The 22,740-nt window shown below is 60.7% G+C and overlaps 1 protein-coding gene across 2 annotated transcripts in view; it reads right to left on the bottom strand.

The window, feature by feature from the left end:
• Positions 1-20,039, bottom strand: part of DLGAP4 (DLG associated protein 4) — a 134,933-nt gene extending 114,894 nt beyond the window's left edge. The window contains exons 1-2 of one of the 2 annotated variants that reach the window (XM_079321985.1): positions 19,863-20,039; positions 19,709-19,787 (exon numbers count right to left, since the gene is read on the bottom strand). The gene's annotated coding sequence lies outside the window, so the exon portion shown is untranslated. Of the gene's footprint in view, positions 1-19,708; positions 19,788-19,862 lie in introns of those variants that run through there. The other variant, XM_079321990.1, reaches the window with a different exon arrangement.
• Between the last annotated feature and the right edge of the window lie 2,701 nt (positions 20,040-22,740).

The raw sequence follows: 22,740 nt of genomic DNA on the forward strand, positions 1-22,740 counted from the left end.
GGACGCTTCCCAGGCTCCATCCCCTCCCCTGGCTCAGAGGCTGTGCCTGTGTAGAGGTGCCCAGGTGCCACTGCTGCCACCCCCCACAGCCCCAGAGGTGCCTCTTCCCCTGCAGAGCTCCTCAAACACCTGGCCAGTGCTCCTTGAGGGAACTGCCCAGACACGCCAGAAAGGCAAATCATTAATGCAAATCATTACTGCAGCTTGCTTTGCTAATTGCTGCTGGTCAGATGCTTCCTTGGCAAGGTGGGAAAGACATTTGGGTTGGAAAAAAGCAAACAGAGTTTGTAAGGCAGAAGAATTCCCAACTTAGACCCAGCCCTATCCCTGGGGCTGCTCCTCCAGGCAGCCTGGGCAAGGGGAGGAGAGCCAAGGTGAGCCCACCTGAGCAGGGTCAGGCTTGTCACACCCAGAGCAGGACATCAATCACATCCCAGCACCTGGCAGCCCCTCTGTGACTCTCCCCCTGCCAGCCTCAGACAGGACTGGAGCCCAGCACAAGGCACAAAGTGCTGTGCCACCCCCTCTGCCTGGGTGAGGCCATCACCAGGACACCTCCACATCCTCCCAGCACAGCCCAGGGACCATCTCCCCACACTCTGCTGCCTTTTCTCTCAGGATCCAGGCAACAGGCTCCAACTCCTGTTCCCCCCTTCTCAAACACCTTCCATTCCAGCTGCCTCCCAAACCACTCCCTGCCAGCTCTGGAGCTCAGCTGGTCCCAGCAGGTCACTGTCCCACTAGGTTTCCTTAAAAAACCAGTTTGCTCCAGTGCTCTGGATGCCCCATGTGCCCACAAGACCCCAAAACATTCTCCAGGAGGTTTCCCAGACTGATGAGCATAAGCAGATGGCTCCTAGTGGGCACTCTGGGGACAGTGGCAGGTCCCAGTGTTGCACATCAGCACAAAGACCTTCTCCAGTGAGCCCTACACCTGCCTGCAACTGGAAATCATGGGACATAGAGAGGCAAGGCTTTGCCAAAGAGATCCCAGAGAGCCAAGAGAAGAGGCAGGGATGGTGCTTGTCTCCCCCAAAGCCCTGACTCATGGCCCCTTAATCCCACACACGAGGACAAGGAGATGGAGCAGCCCAGGAACCTCCATCTCCCAGGGACAGGGACAATGGCAATGGCAGGGCTCAGGCTGGCAGCACCATTCCCTGCTGGAACAGCCTGGGCAGCACAGAGCAGAGAAGCACCAGCCCCCACCAGCCATAGGGGAGAGCTGCCAGGATCAGCATGTCCAGGATATCCAAACCACCCACGGAGCGCTGACAATCCCAGCTGGAGCATTGGTGCAGCACTGCAGCCACCCAGCACAGCAGCACCAGCTGTGCCCAGCTTGGGGACACTGGTGCTGCTGTCTGAGCCACCAGCTGGCCCCCCAGGGCAGACAGCCCCTGCCCCAGAACCCCCCTGGAACCTGATGGAATGGGAGCAGGAGAAGGTTCAGGGAACAACCAGCCCTGGCTGCCATGGCTGGCCTGGGCCAGGCAGCTCCAACACCAGGGGCTGATGATCCACAGCTGGAGCAGCAAGGCAGGGAATCACCAGCACAGACACATAGGAGGGGGCTCCATGCCAAGGAGCTGCACTGCTGCCACTGCTGGGGGACACTGCCATTGCTGGGGGACACTGCCACTGCTGAGGGGCACTGCCATCACTGGAGGACACTGCCACTGCTGAGGGACACTTCCACTGCTGGGGGACACTGCCACTGCTGAGGGGCACTGCCATCACTGAGGGACACTGCCACTGCTGGGGGACACTGCCATCATTCGGGGACACTGCCATCACTGGGGGACACTGCCACTGCTAGGGGACACTACCATCACTGGGGGACACTGCCACTGCTGAGGGACACTGCCACTGCTGAGGGACACTGCCATCACTGGGGGACACTGCCATGGCCATGGGACACTGCCACTGCTGAGGGACACTGTCACATGCTGAGGGGACACCATGGGATGCTGAGGGGACCCACAGCCAGCACAGTGCCAGCTCTCCTCCACCCCACAGTGGCCACAGCCACCCCAGGGGTGAAGGGCTGGCCAGGAACAGGTCCCCTGGAGCGAGGGGTCCCTGATGCAGGCAGGCTCTGCCATTCCCTGCTGTCCTTGCCCTCCCCATGCTGCTTGGCCCTCTTTCCAGCTAATTACCCCCTGCTCCTGTGGGCACGGCCCACGTGGCACTGGCATCTGCACCACAGTGACCTTGGCTGCTCAGAGGACAGCAGGAGCCCTTCTGCCTGCCAGGCTTCCCCTGAGGCACACAAGGATCCTGCAGCAGGAGGATGGGGAGCGCTCCAGCCCTGAGCCAGCTGTATCCCCATGCCAGCTGAGCTTCGGGGGGATGTGGGGGCTCTCTGGGGAGAAACCTGGGGGGTGGTATCACTGCCACTGTCACAGCCTGTCCTCCCTGGCGTGGGGAGAGGTGGAGCACAGAGGAAGCAGACACAGAATCTCTCTGGGATGGCAGAACATCTGCCAGAACAGCCCCCAGCCCCATGCCAGGGCACTCCCCCATGGGGACACCTCTGGCATCCTGCACCCTGCCCTGCTGGGAGGGAGGGCAGGCAGGACATGCAGGGCTGAGCACTGGACACGCTCAGGGACTCCAGGGAATGGGGGTCCCGGGGGCTGCCTACCCCCAGGAGCTGGGGCAGAGCCAGGTCAGTGCCTGGCCAGGTGTTCTACACCTTCCTGTCCTGCCCTGGGTGCCAAAGGCTCCTGTGGCACTTTGGGAAATGCCCCCTCCAAATGCCTGGGCTGCTGGGTGTGGAGTTGCTCAACTGTAGTGTCCCCACAGTGACAGGGGTGTCCCCACACTGAGGAGCTCAGCAGTTCCTTGTGCCTGGCTGCTGGCTTCACCTTGAGCCCCACCGTGGTCCAGCTGTGTTCGTGGAGGGGGGCTTCCTTCAGTCTCCTCCCCAAACACCCCTCATCTCCTTCCACCTATCACATTTGCAGATTCCTTTGCCTTAAAAAAATAACCAAGCCCCCACTGTGAGGAGCTCACTCCTGCCCTGCTGTAATAAAGAGAAGATGAAAACATCAGGACAAAATTTGCTTCTGTAGCACCTCACTGTTGCTCCAGCTCTGTGCTCTCGATCCTTATTCCTCATTCTTCATTCCAGGAGCTGTCTGTAACCTTTTGGTAACACCCTCCTCTCTCCCAAAAGCCAGTGTCCTGTCCTGCCTGCACTGCCAGGGACACATCACACACCTCTTTGATGCCAGGATAATGTATAAACCCAGCCCAGAGAGTGTGTGTGACAAACACCGGCAGCCAGCTCTGTCCCAGATCTGCTAATTCAGGGAGAAAAGGGGGAAGAAGACATCTTAAAATCAATTCTTACTGTCCAACACAGACATACACAGAGCTGGTCTGGGCAGGCTGGGCCCCCCAAGGGGCTGAGCCAGGGATGTACAGGGTCCCACTGATCCCCACCCTACAGAGCCCTGGGGACAGCCCTGGCAGGTCTCCATGCCCAGAGGTGACACCTTGCAGCCTGGGCAGAGTGGGGCACTTTCCAAATACCCCCTTACAGCAAACCAAGCAGCTCCAGCCCCATGCTTGGCCCAAGGCAGTAAGGATGGATTTGCAGGAAGCCCTCACCCACTGGCAGGGCAGTGCCAGGGCTGCCTGACGAGCCTGGCACTCCCCACATCCCACACCCCCTTCCAGCCCCTGCTCCAGGCTCACAGCACCTGTAGAGCCCCCAGACACCTCGTGTTCCCTCTGTCCAGCCCCTCTGATGAGGAGGGGTTTCTCTGATCCAGGTGAGCCAACACATGCCTGGTTAGGATGGAGGATGGCAGCCCTGCCCTGCCAGCACAGGGGCAGCCCTGGCTCCAGCCTCCTGCCTCCACCCCGGCCTCAGAAAACCTCCCCAGCCCTGGGGGCAAGCCCTGACCCCTCCAACCCCACAGGGATGAGCACAGGCAAGAACCATCCTAGGAGTGGTTGGATGTATCCAGCATCTAAAGACGGATAGGCAGACAAAGAACTTCCTTCTCCGAGTCTCGGGTGTCCCCCCGGCTCTTGTCCCCAGCGCCAGCAGGGACACACCTCGCAGACAGGGCACGGTGTGACCATGGAGGGTGGACAGAGCATTCCAGCTGGGCCAAGGTGGGCTGGAGGGGCTGCAGCAGCCCGGGAAAGCAGGCAGAGCCCATTGCCCTTCCCCACAGAGCCCCTCCCCACCTCTCACAGCCCAGCACCGTTCCCATTTCCATTCTCTCATCCTGCTCCTGCAGGGGCTTCCCAGCCCGCCCGGCATATTCCTGCCTGTTTCCACCCGAGTGTGCTGCCAGCACCTGGAGGGATCGGGGTGGGACCCGCCGAGCCCCTGACCACCTCATCCAGTGCTCACGCTGCTGTCAGCACTGCACTGCAGGCACTGCTGCAGGGGACCAGCCCCTGCCCGGCCCCTGGTTTGCCTCAAGCAGCCAGCGCTGCCTGGGGCCACCAACTCGTCCCTGGGGAGCGTGACAAGCGTGGCAGGCTGGCAGGCGAGCCCACGGCAGCGATGACGGCTCGGGCTCCGTGTGACTGCCTCGGGCTCTTGCTCATCCCGGCTCCGTGACTCACACACAGCCCGGCAGCGCAGGAGGGGCCGGGGCTGTGGGGGACACTCGCCCGAGCACGGGGTCAGGCTGGGACCTTGTGCCATCGGCAGGCACCGGACTGCGGGTCCCGCTGGGGGCAGAGAGCTGGGCACGCTGCTGGGACAGGCTCTTCCAGAGAGAGGGACATTGCTCCTCTCTGGATCCAGGGTGACCCTGTCCCACACAGTGACCCTGCTCCTCACAGAGAGACCCTGCTCCGTGATCAGCCTGCTCTGGATATTGCCCTTGCTCCATACGGTCACCCTGTTCCTGTGCTTTGTTCCCTGGAAGCCACTCACAGCCAGGCCTGGCTTGAGGCTCGGCTTCCAGTTCATCCCCAGAGGAGCTCTCTCCTCCTGACCCAGGACTTTATGTAAGAACAGGGGCTGCAGTGAGCACAGCTCATGAGGCTCCTCACTGCTCCAGCCACACCGCCCCTCCATCCCTCAGACACTCCTGCTGCCCCTCCATCCCTCCTGCTGCCCCTCCATCCCTCAACACCTCCTGCTGCCCCTCCATCCCTCAGACACCTCCTGCTGCTCCTGGGGGAGCTGGGAGCTCTATCCCCTCCCTCATGGACCCCTGGCCAACTGCAGCTGTGGGCTGGGTTACAGGAACAGCTCCAGAACCGGAGCATGTGGCTCCCAAAGCCTCCAGTGACTGCAGGCTCCCCTGGAAATCGCTGCCTTTCTCCTCTTCCCTCTGCTTCGGCACAGATCTCAGCATCGGGGGAGCTGTGGGGGGCAGGACGATGTTCTCCTTGTCCGTGCCGTTCCTGCCCTCTCGGAGTGCCCCAGACTGCTCTGCCCGGTACCGGGAATCCTGGGTTTATCTAAGCCGGAGTCTCCCGGCACGCCACTCGCCACTGGCGGCGAGTACAGCGCCGTGAGTCACTGCTGCCATTAGCCGCGCTCGCTAAAGCAGGGGCATGCAGCAGCACAGCGCTGCTCCTTGAAGGCGCCGCTTCTCCTGCCTTCCACCGGCACCTCTGCGCTGCCACCCGGGCCGGCTCTGTCCCCGCTGCCCCGCGGGTGGCTGTCCCCAGGGCCGCGTCCCCGGGCCAGGCTCTTCACCGGGGCTGGCTGCTGAACCGTGCCTGCCCCGCTCCCCTGCGCTTCTCTCCAGCTCGGCGTTTCTAAAGGTTAATGCATGCAGGACACTGGCGCTTTTCCGCAGCTAATTGATGCTAAAGACACCGCCGTGAGCTGCTCGGTGCCACCCCGGTGAGGGCAGCGTGACCCTGTCCCCCGTGCTGCTGCCCTGCCTGTGCCACAGCCTGCCCTGTCTGTGCCACAGCCTGCCCTGCCTGTGCCACATCCTTCCCTGCCTGTGCCACAGCCTGCCCTGCCTGCGCCACAGCCTGCCCTGCCTGTGCCACATCCTTCCCTGCCTGTGCCACATCCTGCCCTGCCTGTGCCACAGCCTGCCCTGCCTGTGCCACATCCTTCCCTGTCTGTGCCACAGCCTGCCCTGCCTGTGCCACATCCTTCCTTGCCTGCGCCACAGCCTGCCCTGCCTGTGCCACATCCTGCCCTGTCTGTGCCACAGCCTGCCCTGCCTGTGCCACATCCTTCCCTGTCTGTGCCACATCCTTCCCTGTCTGTGCGACAGCCTGCCCTGCCTGTGCCACAGCCTACCCTGTCTGTGCCACATTCTGCCCTGCCTGCCCCACATCCTGCCCTGCCTGTCACTGCTGCCCATGAGCCCAGAGCTGTTTGTGAGCCCAGCACCCGGGGCCACCCCACTGCCTGTCACCTTCCCCCAGCTCAGCCAGTTCCACACCACGGCACTGTTCTGTCCCTGCTCCTGCAGTGCAGGGAGGCTGCTGGGACCTCCAGGACCCCCCTCCATCCCCACCCTGCCCTGCTCCTGTCTCTGTGAGAGGGCACACAGAGCTGCTGGGTTCAGCACTTGGGTTCAGCTGTGGCTGTCACACCAAACTGCTGCTCCTGGATGGTCCCAGCTCAACCTCTCTCTCTGCCCATCCAACCCAGGGCTGCTCCTGCTCTCTGCCTTGTTTCTCCTCACCCCCTCTTCTTTCACTTCTTGTTTTTCAGCTTTTGGGCTTTTTTCCCCATGCTTCTGCTCCAGGTCTCACCTCCAGCACTGAAAGCACAAACACCAGCACACCTACGACCAGACCCCTGCTGGGATGGGCTTGCCCTGGGGGGTTACCCTGGCCCCAGCCCATCTCAGCTCCAGTGTGGCCATGGCCATCTGCTTTGCCAGTGCTGCAAAGGGCCCTGGTGACCAGGGACAGTGTCCTGCCACTGCCACCACTGCGGGGACAGCAGGAGGTGACTTGTGACCCTGCTGCTGGGGAGGCCGTGCTGGGTACCACAATGAGAAATGAAAATGCCAAAACTCTGAGGAAAGCAGAAGGGTCACGGAACCTGAGAGGGCAGAGCAATTCCTGCAGGCACCAGGAGCACCCTGCAGCACACAGCCCTCAGTGCTGCCCCAGAGCTCTGCTCCACACTGCCACCCCCACGTCCTGCTCCGGCCCAGGGCGAGACACTCAGATCTTCCTATTCAAACGGATTACAAATTACTGTCTGATCCACTAATTAAGACGGGAAGATGAGTGTGCTTCTGACAGTGCTGTTTAGCAGCCATTTAGAAATGCTCTGAAGGCAGTGTGGTGCCTCGAGCTCTGCACGGTGAGGGGCCACATCTGCTCCAGCAGCGAGCCCGGGACCACCCCCAGGACCACCCCTCCAGCCCTGCTGCCAGCAGCGCTGCCCGACCCCATTCCTGCTCCCAGAGCTGGCCCTGCCCCGCTGCAGAGCTCCCGAGGATGCCCCCAGGCCATTTGGCTCCCAGCCCTGCTGCCATTACTTCGTATTTATTTAACAAAATTAAAACCTGCTTAGTGGGGCCAGCGAAGGCAGGGCAGACAAATGGGATCTGCTGCTGAGGAAGAGCAGCCTGGCGCCGGGCTGGGGGGACAGGACCCTCCTTCCCATGATGGGAAGTGCCACCAGAGGTTGGCAGCAGCACAAGCACCCCAGCTCCCTGCCCCCTGTGTGACAGGGGCTGGCTCTGGCTGGGGAGAGACTCCAAGACCAAAGCTCTGTGCTGGGCTGGGGCTCCCTGAGAGCTGTGGGTCATGGCCACACCTGCCAGAAGAGCCCCCAGCCCTGTGCCCACTGCCAGGCACGGGGGGCAGGAGCCTGTAGGGTTTGGGTGATGCTCAGTCTGTAGGGTTTGGGTGATGCCCAGTCTGTAGGGTTTGGGTGATGCTCAGTCTATAGGGTTTGGGTGATGCCCAGTCTGTAGGGTTTGGGTGATGCCCAGTGCAGGAGGCTCCTCTGGACCCTTCAGGCAGTGTCCAGGCACAGGACACTGCCCCAGCCCAGGAGGGTCCTCAGGCCCCTCCAAACCTCACTGTCCCAGGTAGGGCCCCTGCATCCCCTGTAGCTTCTAACAGGACCAGCTCCTCTCTCCTGGGTGAGAAACCTGCTCCGGGTCAGGCAGGAGCCCAGGTGGGCCCACAACACCTCAGGAACAGCTCGACAGTCTTGGCCTTCCCAAAACTCATCCTAGTGCATGTCCATTCCCCAGCATCACAGCCCTCCCAAACCCCACCCCAGTGATGGGCACAAAGCCAGGAGGCTCATCCCAAAGTGCTCCAAGATTTTCACGGGGGAGAGCACAGAGCCAGAAGCACAAGCCACATGCCCAGGGCACAGGGCAGGGATCCCCTTTCCCTCCAGCTCCTTGGGGACCCCCCTGGGGTCTCCCCACTGCTGTCCCCGGGCACTGAGCCATCCCTGGCACAGGATTGCACAGCCACTGGAAGGCAGAGGGAGGGGTGGGGAGCCTCAGGCACCCACAGAGGAGCAGCTTCACCACAGAGCCTGGCCCAGCCATTACCAGAGCAGTCACTGTGCCATTAATGAGTGCTTTCAATTTTAATGAAAAGCTCTTCATGCCCACAAACATATGAGCTGAGAGAGAACAGGACCTGCAGCCACATTTTTACAGCATTTGAGCATGGGTTTTGCAGCCACCTATTTCCCAGCAGAGCAGCTGGGGGAAGATCCCCTGACCAAACTGCAGCCCCTCCACTGTGCCAGTTTCAGGTGGAGATCCAAGGCCTTCCAGGAAAAGCAAGATCCTATGTTCTCATGATGATGCCCCCAGCAGGTCCCTCTCTGCTTTGCCAGCTGAGGATCATTTTTCCAAGGCCTCCTGTTACTCTTGGAACAGGGTGCAGGTGCCCTGGATTTGATTCCCTGGCTCCTTTCCAGTTTCACCTTTCCCATCACTGGGTAAAACTGGAGAGCTGGAGCTTGATTTCAACCTGGCATGACCTCCTCAAACCCCCAGGTCTGGATTTGTCCCTCCCTCCTCCTTGGGAATCCTGTGAAACTGCCCTTCCCCAGCAAAGCCAGGAGGTCCCTGGAGAGGGATGGGATGGGTGAGGGATGGTTTGGGTGAGGGGTGGGCTGGGGCTCTCCTGGCCATAAAGACCCCACTGTGACCCCCTTTGAAGGGTGTCTGAGCTGCATCCAGGGCACAGCTGAGTCCTCTCCAGCCATACTGGGGATGTCCTGCTGCCACCCCTGCTCTAGCACTGTGTCCACAGCTCTGTCACAGCCCAGTGGGTTTCAGGAAAAACTTCTACACTGGGCCCTCCCCACAGGCTGCTATAGGGACCCCTGGAGGGGGTTTCTCCTCATGGAAAATGTCCCCAGGTGTCCCTCAGCCCCAAGCACCCCTCCCTGCCCACGGTGGGAGATGCTCTTCTCCCTCCTGCCCCTCTCACTGCCAGCAGAATGGCTCCAGGAGCCCAGCCCTGAGCCCAAAGCACAGGGAATATCCCTTCACTGAGACAGGAAGGGTACAGCAGCTTCCCAGCTCCAGTGGAAGCCAGTAGCTCAGATGTTTGTGGAAATAAAATTCCTCTTAAAATTCCTCTGAAATTTGTCTCTGTCCACAGAGCCTTGGCTGCTCCTGCCACAGGCCATGACATGCTCCTGGAGCACCCACAGATCCACCCTGGAGCAAGATGGGAGCCTGACAGAGAGATCCTGATGGACTTGGCTTGGTCTGAGCCCAATCCTGTGGAGGAGGCTGCTGGAATGGGGATGCCAAACACATCCCTGGCTTCTTGGCAGGGGCAAAAATGGCTGGATTTGATGGTTTTGAGGTCAGAATCACAAAACTAGTGTTTCTACAGAACCAGAGAATATCCTGATTTGGAAGGGACCCCCAGGATGAGCCAGGGCAGCTCCTGTTCCTGCACAGACACCCCAAGAGTCCCACCCTGAGCATCCCTGTCCTCCTGGAACTCTGGCAGCCTCAGGGCCGTGCCTGTTCCCTGGGGAGCCTGGGCACTGCCAGCACCTCTGGGGAGAACCTTTCCTGATCTCCAGCCCCCTGACAGAGTTGCAGCTGGTAATTCCCAAATACAACTCATCTCCATGGGGGATGAGCAGTGCTGGAGGGTGTGGAATGCTCTGGGGCAGAGATGCTCAGCCATGCTGGGTGCCTCAGAAATGGGCATTTCTGGGTGCTCAGGGGAACAGGGCTCTCCAGAGGCAGAGCAGATGCACTTTGAGGTGTTCTCTAACGAGGTTAAAGCCTGACTCAGAGTGACCCCTCTGATCCCTGGTTTACTGTGGGGCTTTGGCTCCAGGGCCAGTCCTGCAGCTGTGGCAGACACTGGATTTGGTCACTTCACCCACAGGCAGGGAAGTGGGATAATCCCACGTGGGATGAGGGGCTGACCCAGCTCCTGCCACCATCACCTGCCTGACCCTCTCCTGCAGGTCAGCAGGGTCTCCCAAAGCCAGCAAAGCCCCAGCAGAGGAGACGACATGGTCAGCCAGGCAGGAGCTCAGCAGGCAGGGCTCTCTGCTGGAAGTGGCTCACCTTTGCTGGGACAAGCAGTGCCACCAAAGTAGGGCTGTGGGGCTCCTGGGGGCAGGGACAGCTAATTATATCAGCAGTGTCCCACAAAGAGCAGCTGCCAGCTGGGCTGCCCTATTTCCTGAGCCCTGCTCTGGGCCTGGCAGCGCCACACTGGCACCAGGCTGGCACTGGGATGGCCCAGGCTGGCATTGGGATGGCCCCAGGCTGGCACTAGCACTGGGATGGCCCCAGGCTGGCACTGGCACTGAGATGGCCCCAGGCTGGCTCAGCTCAGCCCCTGCCCCAGGAGGGCCCACCCCCCTCAGGCCTGTGGTAGGATCACAGAAACCCAGAATGGTTTGGGTTGGAAGGGATCTTCAAGCCCATCCAGTGCCATCCCCTGCCATGGCAGGGACACCTTCCACTGTCCCAGGCTGCTCCAAGCACCATCCAACCTGTCCTTGGGCACTGCCAGGGATGGGGCATGGCCAGCAGCCCTGTGCCAAGATCCTCTGGGGGTGGCTGGAACTATCAGGAGGTAAATGCCACCTCAGGCAGCACCAGGGCTCTGCCAGGAGCAAAATCCTCCTGCCCCTGATGGAGCAACTGGAATGAACACACTATGCTGGGATTATTCTCTGGCTTGGACAGTACCAGGCAAGGGACTGGGCTGGAGCCAAGGACGCTCAGAGCTGGTGGTGGAGAGGGTGACAAGGGGTCAGTGCATCCCATCCAGAATTCTGTGTTCAATCTCCCAGAAACTTCACTCTGGAGGTTCTGGCACAAGCCTCTCCCTCCTGACAGATGATCTCTGGATGCTCCAGACTGCCAGCAGCCTGTCCAAAGGGTGCCAGAGACCTGGTCCCTCTCTGCATGGCTGGAGATGGCCTCTGGATGCTCCTGGAGCTGGTGGTGGTGTCCTCCCTCCTTGCAGCCAGCTCAGCCCTGGAGCCTCTGCTGCTGGGGTGTGGAGGCAGGCACAGCCCTGCTCCCCCTGCCCCATCCCAGGGAAGCCAGGGGCTGGGGAGTGGCTGGGGGCTGCCTGGCCCCTGCCACCCGGGGGGAGGATGGTTTAATCCGTGACTTATTTCGGTTGCTAGGTGATCAAATCATCCATCTGCTTGTGACTGGAGAGCGCCGTGAGTCAGCCCCTGCCACAGCAGCAGAGGGGCTCACTCCAGCCCTCCTCAGCCTGGCCTGGCCCTGGGAGCAGCTCTGGCAGCACAGACAGGGAAACACATCCTGCCAGGGCAGCTCAGGCTGCCAGGGGGCTGGGGGCAGCTTCCCATGTGCTCTGGGAGAACGGGACCCCCAGGACATGGTGCACAGCACCTCTGAGCTGGGTCCTCACTGCTCTACCTTGCAGCAGGGGTTTGCTCTATTGCATTGGATTTTCAGAAAAAAATCTTCCCTGTGAGGATGCTGAGGCCCTGTCACAGAATGCCCAGAGGAGCTGTGGCTGCCCCATCCCTGGCAGTGCCCAAGGCCAGGATGGATGGGGCTTGGAGCAACCTGATCACTGGAAGGTGACCCTGCCCATGGTAGGCAGATGGGGCTGGATGGTCTGTGATGTCCTTCCAACCTTTTCAATCCCATCCTGGGATTCAGTGATTCAATCCAGAGCAACTTTGAAGGATCAGATGAGCCCCACTAGAAGTACAGGCAGGTTTGGTGTTCCCCCCCAGCACAGCTCATCCCTCCCAGCACAGCTCAGCCCCCCCAGCACAGCTCAGCCCCCCCAGCACAGCTCAACCACCCAAGCACCTTCCCTCTTCTGCAGGGACATCATTATTCCTGCACACTGGGAGCCCAGGGAAAGCCAACAGGCTGCTCAGGAGAGCAAGGCAGAAAGGCAACAGTTTGGGAGAAAATAACATTTTCATAAAGTGTTTGAAGTCATTTGGAGGAGGAAAGTGGGAAGGGAGAGGAATCAGAGTCTGTGTGTGTGTGATGCGTGCGTATGTGAGAGTGCGACAACAGGAGCCTCCCTCTCTGCAGAGCAGAAACCATCTCAGCTTCTCAGGTTTGGGAGAGTGCTGAGACACTGGCAAATTAAAGCAATGCCCACAGAACGTGTTTGCAAAGTCCATCCTCTTCAGTGAGGCACCACGTGTGGGTGTCACACTGTGCTGCCAGCGGGCACGTGCTGGGGAGGGGCTGGGGGCTGCCCAGCACCCCACCCTCTGCCACCCCAGCCCCTGGGATCTGAAGGCCACCAGGGCCAGTGGAAATCTCCTGTGAGATCCACAGGCCTCTGTGGGAACATCAGTGGCCACCCCCTGCCCATGGCATCCCTGAAGGAGGAACCCTGCAGCAGGGTGAGGAACATGGATGGCAAAAATGGGGGAAAAAACAGGGCAGGGCAGCTGGAGCTGCCCCAAGCTGCTTTCTCTGCCTCCTGTCACTGCACGTGGGCAAAAGACCCCTGAATGGCCCCTCCCTCTCCCCCACCCCCTGGTGCTATGCCAGGGGCTCAGCCAGCACCAAGGCAGCCCTGCAGCATCCCAGCCCCAGTGCCCAGCACCCCAAATCCCAGGAGCTGGGCTGGGGGCCTCCCCACTGCTCTGCACAGCCCTCCCAGGTCCCCCGGCAGCTATCACGACTTCTTAGTGCAAAGAGACTCATTAATGAAGTGGAAAAGGAGGAGGAGGAGCAGACTGAATGGTCCCTCCTAAGGGACAGTGCAGCAAGGAGGAGGAGGAGGAGGAGGAGGAGAGGCTCAGCACTGATCTCGGGATAAGCAGCCACCCAAGAGGGGAACAACAGCTTGGAAAACCCCGGGGTGGAGAGGCCAGGGCAGCATGGGGGTGGCAGCCATGCAGGAATTCAGCCCCCAGCACTGTCACTGTCCCACTGCAGCACCCAAAGGCAGGAGGCAAAGGGGGCTTGTGGGCAGGAGGGCCGGGCCAGGGGATGCCCATGGCATCCCAGTGCCTGCCCCGGAGCTCAGGTGTGTCCATCCAGCAGCAGGCGTGAGCTGCAGCTCCCAGGGCAGCGCTGGGCAGGCAGGGAGGAGGACAGGCTGGGCTGTGTGGGAAGGGCATGTTTCTCCAGCTCAGCAGCTCCCAGGTCCCAAGCTGTCTCTGCAGGACCTGGCTGTTGTGCCTGTGGGAAGCACTGCCAGGGGGCTGCAGGGAGCACTGACCCCCGGGCAGCAGCCTGGCTGGGCACAGCCCAGGAGTGGGGCTGCCCTCAGCTCAGGTGGGCAGTGCCAGGGGAGGATTTCCATCCAGCTCCAAGCACAGGACAGGAGACATGCAGGTGACAGGGCCACATGGGCACAGCTTGCTGCAGCTCTGAGGCCTCACTCTATTCCAGTCTAAACCTAGGGAGCCTCAGCCTGGCTGTCCCAGCTTCCAGCCCCAGCTCAGAGCACAGGACCCCTGAGCCTGGCCAGTCCCAGGAAAGGACTGAGGAGCTCAAGGGGAGCTTGGGTGCCCCATTCCTGTCCACCCCTTCTGCCTCATCATGTGGGCACACAGCTTGTGGGAGCATCATCCCTTCCATGAGCATTGTCCCTCAGGGAGTGTCACTGTCCATGTGAAGGTCTTTCAGTCCATCTCCCTCCACATATCCAGCATGCTGCTTGGAAAGCACAATCCAAACCTTGGCCTGCCATGAATTGGTTTTCCATCCCAGAGGCTTTTTCCCCAGCAGGCACAACAGGCAGGGAGTGGCACCAGTGGCTGTGAACTGACAGCTGAGAAATGCTCCGTTCTCCAGCCAGGTGAAACACCTCCTAACACATCACTGTCACTGGACTTTGAGATCTTCCCAAACCAGCAGCAGTGCCCAGCTGAGACAGGAGGGTGGGCTATTTAGAAAATGCCAAACCAGCCCTTTCTGATCATTCAGAAAATCACATCAAACTGTTCAGAACAAGAAAATCACTGGACAAAGGGCCCTGTCCATCAACTGGGTCTGCACAGTCCTGACCCCAACCCTGAGCCCTGGCTGCCCCTGGGGCAAGGCAGAAGGTCCCTGTCCTCTGGCTGTGCTGCCCCAGCTGAAGCCCAGAGCAGCTACCCCATCCCCACCAGGGGAAGGATTGAAGGTCCAGGAAAACAGCGCGGGAGCGTCACCCTGACTCCCGCAGCGAAAACTGTGCCATTAAAATCCCCTCTCCTGTGACACACACTGAGCCTATTTCCGTAATGCTCTGGCAGGGAAATAACATTTTGGTGCCTATAAATACCACAGGGGTGCTGTGTGCTGCTGGAGCAGCAGGACGTGCCCGTCCCACCCCGGGAAGGCTCAGCCAGACCCCAAGGATGAAGGACAGAGCGTCTCCTGCCTGGCAGCACTGGGTCCCTGGGCACTGAGCAGTGGGCACAGGAGCCCAGCAGGCTCAGCAGGGAGCTGAGCCAAGGGACAGGGAGCTGAGGAAATGGTGGAAAGCACTGGCACTACCAAAACAAACCAGGAGAGTCCCTGCGGCTGCAGCCCAGGACTCCGGTCTGACCCAAGGCAGGCTGGCACACAAGCAGCTCATCTCTGCCCTCCCCATGGGCACCACAGGCACCAACAGAGGCTCCTAGGGCACGAGGGGATGCCCTGCAACACCCCAGGGAGGCTCACTGCAGGTACTTCCCAGCTCAGCCAGGAGGGAAGCTGCTCCTGTGGACTCCTGGCCATCAGCACCCAATGTGAGGAATCAGTGACACCTCCAGCACCTGCTCCTCTACCAAGGCCCTGAGACACTGTGGATGAAGGAAATACTTCAGCCCAGCTGGGAGGGAAGCAGTGGGGAGGTGATCCAAGCCTCCCAGCCCCCTGCCAGCCTGTCCAGCCCCCCCAGAATGGCTGGAGCCTGGTGCTGTCATCGTCTGTCACCTGCCGGGGAAAATGGTGTGGGTGGTCCCTGTCCTGCAGGGACACACAGAGACAAACAGCTCAGGGATTGGGATATTAAATACTTGACGTAAGGGGACTCTCATGATGCTCATCACAGGCCTTACCACTCCTCCTGAGCACAAGTGTCACCTCAAAGCTCCTGCAGAGAGCTCAGCTCCTGCAAGCCCTCAGCAACAGCCCTGTGGAGATACAGGAGATACAAGGGACACCAAACCCCAAGGCTGTAGGAGACCTGAGGAAATGGGGCCCTTCCCTGCCAGAGTTCATCAAGAGACGTGCAGAAAGGTCCACATATCCCAGGGACTGCAGAAGGCAGACCCAGGAACATCTAAACCATCCCACAGCCAGCAGAGTAGGTTTGGGGCTGCCTGCCTCTTTGCCCCCAACCTTGCTTGGAGGATAAAATCCACCAAGACCATGGAATCACTGGATCAGAGACTGGTTTGGGTCAGAAGGGATCTTAAATATCATCTGGTTCCAACCCTCTGCCAGAAGATCTCCATAACAGCTCTGGAAGTTGTGCTGTGCCTTCTTGCAGTATCTTTGCTTTCTTTGCCAAAAGCTGCAGCCAGGCCTCATTTGGGCAAAGCTCTCAGGAAAGACAATGTTCCTGACAGCCCATGGTCCAGAGCCATCAGATAACCCAGGAAAGGCTGACATCCATGGGAGCCTTCCTGAGCAGAGCCAGAGTTGGCATGGGAGGGCTCAGCATGGTGGGAACACTCCCTCTACAACATCCCTGCAGCAAGAAGAGGCTCAGGACCTTCTGCACGCCCAAACCAAGGGGTCACACACAGAGCCCACTGCAGTGTCCACTGGGAGCTTGGTGAAGCCACAGTCTCTGCCCACAGAGGGATCCAAGGAACCTCCCAGAGCAGAGCTATGAGCAGGATGAGGTGAGGAACAGACACCTGCAAACCCTGCCATGGAGAGCAGCACCTGCCCAGCTCGGGCTGCAGGAGCTCGGTGCCAAGCCCTGGAGTGTGGCTTCAGTCAACTCTGCTGTAGGAACCCAGCTTTCAGTGCCTCAAACCTTGAGCCAAGGGCTTCCCTCACAGACCTGAGCAGAACCTTCACCTTCACCTCTGCTTAGACTGCACAGAGCTAAACACACCCCCAAAATGAGAATAACAAAGCAGCCTCACTGCCCGAAAGGAGTGACCCTGACCACCCCAGTAGCAGCCTGAGCTCTCCTGCAGCCCTTTTGTCTCAGTGAGTGTGACCAGAGTCCCCGTCCAACAAGCTCCTGGGGGGAGGTGGGTGATGCTGAGCCTGCCCTGGGTGCCCAGCACAGCCCACCCCCCTCCCTCCCTCCCCCAATGAGGGGCTGCCCACCCCAGCGGGGCTGGTCCAAGCACAGCCAGCTGTGGATCCTGGGCAGGATCTCCCCCTGGAAGCAGGGCAAGAAAAACCCTGCTGAGCTCCAAATCAGCTCCTTGAACTCCATCCAAGAGCAAATGGGAGCCAGCCCAGCCCCTGGCAGCCCGGCACGAGCTGACAGCCCTGGCTGGAGCTGGGCAGCGAAACGGGGGACGCAGGTGGCTGTGGGGGACAGGGCCCTCCCAGGGGCAGCTCTGGTGGGCTGCTGCTCTGCTCTGCCCCCCTGCTCTGTTCCCCTGCTCTGCCCCTATGTTCTGCCCCCTTGCTCTGTCCCCCTTTTCTCTCCCTTACTCTGCTCCCTGCTCCATCCCCTGCTCCATCCCCTGCTCCGTCCCCTGCTCCGTTCCCTGCTCTGCTCCCTGTTCCCCTGCTCTGTTCCCCTGCTCCATTCCCTGCTCTGCTCCGTTCCCCTGCTCTGTTCCCCTGCTCCGTTCCCTGCTCTGCTCCCTGTTCCCCTGCTCCATTCCCTGCTCTGCTCCGTTCCCCTGCTCCCTGCCCCTCTGCGGATGGCAGAGGAGGATGCGGGCAGAGGAAGGCAGCTGCCATCTGGATCCAGGGCTCTCCATCGCTGCGGCGGTGGCAGCAGCGGCTCGGTGCTGATTGTGGGCAGATTAGAGGGGACACAGCGTGTTCATCCCGATCCTGCTGCGCTGCCGCTACCCAGGCTGGAAATAAAGCCTCGTTTTTCATGCAAAGATGCACAATGGTTAACAGGGAAAAGCTTGCCTGGGAGGCATGCAGGTAGCAAACCAATTTCCAAACGGGTCTCCAATTACTCCTGATGGTTATTCGATTTACATTTCTTTTCTGGCTCACCAGATGTTGATGGCCCGAGGGTGAAACTGGGCCCAGCACGAGGGTGTGGGAAGGTGCAGGAGTCTCCTGCTGCAGAGTGCATGTTTCCTTGGAGCTGCTCCGCTCACAGCCGTGCTTCCAACCATTCCGTGCGTCATGGACACGGAGAGGAGCAGGCAGCCGGGCTGCTGCAGACACCGGAGCCTCATCTGCCAAGCCCACAGCCGGAAAAGCCCCATGTTCCTGCCGGCACCAGCGGCAGCCCCGTGTCCCAGAGCAGGAGTGGCAGCTCCTGCCAGGTGACAGCTTCCTGCGAGAAGCCCCTGGGCCGGCTCTGTGCTCTGCTTCCTCGGAGAAGCAGTGGGAGGTGGATTCACCAGGCTCCAAGAGTCCATTTTGCAGGAGAGGCTCCAAGGTGCCCAGGTGCTGTGGAACGCCAGCCCCACGCCTCTTCCAGGCTGCTCCTGGCCCCACAGCAGGCACGGGTCAGGAGGGTCACCAAGGCTCTGCTCCTCAAGGCACCTTGGTGCCAAACTCCAATGGGAATGGTGGCAACAAGGCTCTAAATCCCGCTCCTGCCCGGGCCTCATCCTGGACCCGAGCTGCCCCGAGGAGAGTTTGTTATCTGGCCTCTCTCCTGGAGGGGACATTTGTCTGCCCCTTCAAAAGTCTGATGATAGTGCAATGACCCAACCACCACCCTGGGACTGAGGAAGGCCCTTGGTGCAGCTGGAGGGGCAGTGGGCTGGCACACGGGGACAGGGACAGCAGGCACTGACCTGCCAGGCACTGCCAGCCAGATCCATTCCTTCCAGCCCCATTCCCCACAGCCCCATGGCTCTGGGCAAGTTGGAGCACCTTCACAACCCGCTGGAGGAAGGCTGAGGGTCCGGCAGAGGGTGAGGGTCAGGCAGCTCTGCCCACACACTGCAAGGACAGGGCACATCCCAGGCACAGCAAACAGGCTGAGGCCATGCACGGGGACAGGTGCCCAGAGACCACAGGGGCTGCAGCCAGGCTGGGGCCCAGGCACGGGCATGCTCACACAGCTCCCCACACATGCCTCCATCACCCCTGTGCTGTCCCTGGCACACACCTCCAGCCCCCACACCCTGCACACCAGCAGGGACATCACCAGTGACCGCTGCACACACGTGTGTGACACACCCCAGAGGGACACACACACCCCAGAGGGACACACACACACACCCCAGAGGGACACACACACCCCAGAGGGGCACACACACACCCCAGAGGGGCACACATACACCCCAGAGGGACACACACACCACACACACCCCAGAGGGACACACACCCTCGGAGGGACACACACACACATCCCAGAGGGACACACACACACATCCCAGAGGGACACACACACCACAGAGAGACACTCACGCACAACAAGGGGACCACACGCATATCCAAGGGCAGCACACGAACATTCAGGGGGAGAACACGCACCCCGAGCGGGCACACATATATCCAAGGGGGACACACGCATATCCAAGGGGGACACACGCACCCCGAGCGGGCACACGCAGGCGCGGGCCGAGCACACCCGCCCGCCCGGGCCGGGGCCGCTCCCGCCGCACTCTCTGCGGCGGGCACGCACCGGGAAACGGGGCCACCCTTGCCGTGGGTCCCGCAGCCGGCGCCCCGCACACGCGGGGCCGGGGGTTCCCGCACACGCGCGTATTTGTGATGCGAGGAGCAGCGAGGCTCTGCCGAGGCTCCCGCAGCCCTGCGCAGCCGCCACGCCGCAGCCCGCACCGGCAGCCGGCCGCCCCTGCCCCTGTCCCGCACGGACACGCGTGGGGTGGGCTGGGCCACGCCCCCCCGGGGGTGCGGGATTCTCTCACGCACACACACACACATACACGCTCTGAGCCAGGTTGCTCCGCAGCCGCTTAACTCCTTGTTGCCCGTTCCCGCACCAGCCAGCCCAGCCCTGCACCAGGCAGACCCTTCCCGCACCGTCCGGCCCGTTCCCGCACCAGCCAGACCCTTCCCGCACCGTCCCGCCATCCCTCCCGCACAGTCCGGCCATTCCTCCCGCACCAGCCGGCCCCTTCCCGCACCGCTCAGACCTTCACCCCGCACCGTCCATCCCTCCGTCCCGCACCGTCCAAGCCGTTCCCCGCACCGCCCGTACCTCGGCCCCGCACCGCCCTCCCGGCCCGCTCCCGCTGCCCGCAGCCCCTCCTCACCTGGCCCGGCCGTGCGGGTCCCGCGGCGGGGCAGCGCCCGCTGCTCGCAGCGCCCCGGCGGGCTGGGCGGGGGGCCCGGCTCGGCTCGGCCCGGCCCGGCCCGGCCCGGCCCCGGCCGCTGGCCGGCCCCGCTGCCCCCCTGCCCGCGGCGCGCTGCGGCCGCCTCGCCCCTATGCGGAGGCTGGAGCGGCACCGAGGCGATGCCCATTCATTCAGCTTGGCCCCCGCAGCCCTCCCCTTCCGCCCCGCGCCCCAGCCGCCCGCATGGAGGGGGCTGGCGATGCTGCAGCGGTACCCAGAGCCCCCGGAGAGCACAGTGCGGAGAGGAGGGAGGGAGAGGAGGAGGAAGGAGAGCAGAAGGAGGGAAGAGGAAAGAGGGAGAGGGAGATGGCTGCCCCCAAAACCAGAGCTGGATCTGGAGGAGACTCTGGGATTTCCAGCAGGAAATCAGGGCAGGGAGCGGAGCGGGGCCGGCGCAGCACCCCCCGCCCAGCCCGGCTCGGCAGCCCCAGCCCGGCTCCCGGCGGTGCGAGCGGGGCTGGGCACCGCCAGCGGCGGGCACGGCCCCCCGGAGAACAGGGTGTCCCCCTAAGGCAGGGCTGACCCGGCCGGGGGCACCACCCCCAGCCACCCCCCGGGAGCTCGGGTCTAGGGACATGGGAAGCTCGGGGGGCACCTTCGGGTGGTGTTGGAAGCTGGTGTGCAGGGGCTGCACGCTGGGCCCCACATCTGCCCTTTTTGCAGACCCCGGCTTTGCTCAGATGCCCCTGAGCCCCTTCACCCTCACACACAGTCAGGACCCCCTCAAATTCACCAGGGTACCCAGCCCCAGCATAATGTCCTGCATGCCACATCAAAATTTCTCAGCTTTTCCTAATCTGGGTCTTGCTTAACCCACTGGAAAATAATCCACTGACCATCTGCCACAGTGAAATTCATTTACAACCTCGCACAAATTGGGCTCAACTGTTCACTTCCTGCTCCTTTCTGCTCAGGACTTTTCACTCTGGTGCATGTGTGTCTTCCTGCCCATGGGCTGGGGTGACCTTGCCATGGACTGGGGTGACCTTGCTATGGACTGAGGTGACCTTGTCATGGGCTAAAATGTCCTTGTCATGGACAGGGATGTCCATGCCATGGGCTGGCATGTCCTTGTCATGGACAGGGATGTCCTTGCCATGGGCTAAAATGTCCTTGCCATGGGCTGGGATGACCTTGCCATGGGTTAAAATATCCTTGCAATGGACAGGGATGTCCTTGCCATGGGCTGGCATGTCCTTGCCATGGACAGGGGTGTCCTTGCCATAGCTGGCATGTCCTTGCCAGCTGTGGGTGCAGGGCAGTGCCTGCTCCTGACACACTCTGTATTCTCAGGGTGCTTTCTCCTGGTGGGATGACATTCCCATGCCATGATGGCATTGCCATGCCCAGCCTGCACAGAGTCCTGTCCTGGCAGGGCTGAGGGGCCTTGGAATTCCCTCTGACAGGGATTCCCAGCCTGACCTCAGGTGATCCAGGTATTGATCCAGGTATTGGAGGTTTCAGAGGTGGTTGTGAATCTGTGGATTTTGCTGTTTTGGGATGCCTGGCCAGGACTGCCCCATGGGAGTGAGGTGATGGGAGCTAGGACTGCTCAGTTCTGTGAAACACCTTGGCAGTCTCTGCACCTGCCCTAGAGCCTGCTCTGAGAGGTGGGTTCCATGGGGATTTTCCCATCCCTTTGCCCTGGTGCTTTTGCAAATGGAGAGCCTTTCTGGGGAAGAGGCTTCATTCTCTAAGGAAAATGGAAATATACAGATTTTTTTTTTCCTTCCTGTAGCAGATTCAGCAAAAGTGCAGCTGCCTTCCCAGTCCTGAATACAGAATTGACCATTCAGTTCATCCCTAAGGGGAAATGGCCCAGCAGAGAGGAACAACGAGCCCCACAGTGCTCTCTGCACCCTCCAAATCCTTTTTCAACCCTGGCATTTTCCTCTCCCAAATTTCAGGGTTGCCTGACTCCTTTGCAGGGCAGTGAAGGTTTTCCTCATGCTTCCAACCTCCCCCCCCCCACCCCCCGAAAAAAATTGCAATTGCAAAATTGCAATTTGTCAGAGTATTTGTTCATGATGGAGCCTGGGTTCAGAGGCACTGGGACCAGCAGAGCAGGAGCTGGGTGAGTGGCACCCCAGGGGAAAGGGCATTCCACAGAGGGTGGGGATCCCAGCCCTGGCAGAGGGAAAACAGCCAGGAATCTTTTGGCTGTGAGAAGCAATGCTTTTCCCATCATTCTGCCTATTCCTGAGCCTCATGGCAGCTCCAAGTGGCTGAAAGGATGTGAGGTGAAGGCATGAGTGATAATGTTTGCTGCTGGGCTGCTCCTCCTGGTCCTGAGCAGGCCAGGCCAGGTGCAGTGCCAGGGGGATGGAGCAGCCCTGGCAGGCTGCAGGAGCCCCTGCTGGGCTTTCAGTCAGCAGCACAGCAAAGCCTGTGTGCAGGAAAAAGATAAGAAGGGATATTTGGAATCTAGGAAGACATCTAGGGATAAATTATTTTATAATATTTGAGAAGAAATTCCTCCCTGTGAAAATGGGGAGACCCTGGCACAGGGTGCCCAGGGAAGCTGTGGCTGCCCCTGGATCCCTGGAAGGGTCCCAGGCCAGGCTGGATGGGGTTTGGAGCAGCCTGGGACAATGGAAGATGTCCCTGCCCATGGCAGGGGGGTTGTAACAAGATGCTCTTTGAGGTCCCTTCCAGCCCAAACCATTCTGGAATTCGGGGATTCTATGAATGAAGGGCAACTGGAGAGTTTTTCTGTGTAAGAGCCCAAAGCCTCATTCCTCAGTTGTACTGGAGTCAAGAGGGGGCTTGGACACCTGCAGGAAAGCCACAGGCAGATACAGAGGCTTCTCCAAGTGAAGACAAATGGTTCTCATTCCTGGTGATCCCAGAGGGAGAATCAAGGGTGACACAACTCAAGACAAAGAGGAAATGATCTCTCCAGGAGCTGGTGTGGTGAGCCTGGTTAGCTGCAGGGCCAGAGAGCTGAGGGC

The sequence above is a fragment of the Erithacus rubecula genome, assembly GCF_903797595.1.
Source record: "Erithacus rubecula genome assembly, chromosome: 18".
NCBI classification, from domain to species: Eukaryota; Metazoa; Chordata; class Aves; order Passeriformes; family Muscicapidae; genus Erithacus; species Erithacus rubecula.